The sequence below is a fragment of the Mastomys coucha genome, unplaced genomic scaffold (assembly GCF_008632895.1).
Source record: "Mastomys coucha isolate ucsf_1 unplaced genomic scaffold, UCSF_Mcou_1 pScaffold8, whole genome shotgun sequence".
NCBI classification, from domain to species: domain Eukaryota; kingdom Metazoa; phylum Chordata; class Mammalia; order Rodentia; family Muridae; genus Mastomys; species Mastomys coucha.
In genome coordinates this window covers 77,511,856-77,513,947 of record NW_022196914.1, presented here as the reverse complement: position 1 = coordinate 77,513,947, position 2,092 = coordinate 77,511,856, and the positions used below count along the sequence as shown (strand labels likewise).

The following is a 2,092-nucleotide window of genomic DNA, read 5'->3' as shown; positions in this document are numbered from 1 at the left end:
CTCTGCACACAGGTCTTACCAGAGGATAGCTTATCTCCCAGAAGTGCTGACACAGGCTTACAGACCCACAGGAGGAACAAGATCCAGCCAGAGACAGCAAGAACATCTAACACCAGAGATCAACAGATGGTGAAAGGCAAATGCAAGAATCTTACCAACAGAAACCAAGACTACTTGGCATCATCAGAACCTACTACCCCCAACACAGCAAGTCCTAGATACCCCAAAACACTGGAAAAGCAAGATTTGGATATAAAATCATATCTCATAATAGTGATAGAGGAATTTAAGAAGGATATGAATAACTCCCTTAAAGAAATACAGGAGACACAGATAAAGAGGTACAATCCCTTAAAGAGGAAACACAAAAATCCCTTAAAGAATTATAGAGAAGCACAACCAAACAGGTGAAGGAATTGAACAAAACCATCCAGGACCTAAAAATGGAAGTTGAAACAATTAAGAAATTACAAAGAGAGGCAACTCTGGAGATAGAAATCCTAGGAAAGAAGTCAGGAATCATAGATGCAAGCATCACCAACAGAATACAAGGGATAGAAGAGAGAATCTAAGGTGCAGAAGATACCATAGAAAACATTGACACAACAGTCAAAGAAAATGCAAATACAAAAAGTTCCTAACCCAGTGCTCACTTCGGCAGCACATATACTAAAATTGGAACAATACAGAGAAGATTAGCATGGCCCCTGTGCAAGGATGACACACATAAAGTTTCTAACCCAAAACATCCAGGAAATCCAGAACACAATGAGAAGACCAAACCTAAGGATAATAAGTAAAGAAGAGAGTGAAGACTTCCAACTTAAAGGGCCAATAAATATCTTAAAACAGAATTATAGAAGAAAACTTCCCTAATCTAAAGAAAGAGATGCCCATGAACATATAATAAGCCTATAGACCTCCAAATAGACTGGACCAGAAAAGAAATTACTCACATCACATAATAGTTAAAACACCAAATGCACAAAACAAAGAAAGAATATTAAAAGAATAGAGGGGAAAAGGTCAAGTAACACATAAAGGCAGACCTATCAGAATTACACCAGACTTCATGACAGACACTATGAAAGCCAGAAGATCTATACCCAGCAAAACTCTCAATCACCGTCCCATATCTGTTAATGAAATAGAAACAGACATCAATAGTCTCCCAACCAAAAGAAAGCCCAAGACCAGATGTGTTTAGTGCAGACTTTTATCAGACCTTCAAAGAAGGCTTAATACCAATACTCCTCAAACTATTCTACAAAATAGAAACAGAAGGTACTCTACAAAATTCATTCTATGAAACCATGATTACTCTTATACCTAAACCACACAAAGACCTAACAAAGAAAGAAAACTTCAGACCAATTTCCCTTATGAATATCAATGCAAAAATACTCAATAAAATTCTTGCAAACAGAATCCAAGAACCCATCAAAACAATCATCCATCATGATCAAGTGGACTTCTTCCCAGGCATGCAGGGATGGTTTCAATATATGGAAATCCATCAACATAATTCACTATATAAACAAACTCAAAGAAAAAAACCATATGATCATCTCATTAGATGCATTGAAATCATTTCACAAAATCCAATACCCTTTTCACAATAAAAGTCTTGGAAAGATCAGGAATTAAAGGCCCATACTTAAACATAGTAAAGCAATATGCAGCAAACCAGTAGCCAACATCAAACTAAATGGAGAGAAACTTGAAGCAATCCCACTAAAATCAGGGACTAGACAAGGCTGCCCACTCTCTCCCTACCTATTCAATATTGTACTTGAAGTCCTAGCAAGAGCAATTAGACAACAAAAGGGATGAAAGGGATAAAAATTGGAAAGGCAGAAGTCAAATTATCACTATTTGCTGGTGATATGATAGTATACTTAAATGACCCCCAAAATTCCACCAGTGAGCTCCTAAAGCTCATAAATGACTTCAGCAAAGTAGCTGGATATAAAATTAATTCAAGCAAATCAGTGGCCTTCTACACAAAGGATAAATAGATTGAGAAAGAAATTAGGGAAACAACACCTTTCACAATAGTCACAAATAATGTAAAACACCCTGGTGTGAGTCT

The 2,092-nt window shown here is 36.8% G+C and overlaps 1 non-coding gene across 1 annotated transcript; it reads left to right on the top strand.

Annotated features, from left to right (window-relative positions):
• Positions 1-645: 645 nt before the first annotated feature.
• LOC116084067 lies at positions 646-753 on the top strand. The gene has a single exon (XR_004116029.1). It is a non-coding gene; the product is annotated as a U6 spliceosomal RNA (small nuclear RNA).
• Positions 754-2,092: the final 1,339 nt, after the last annotated feature.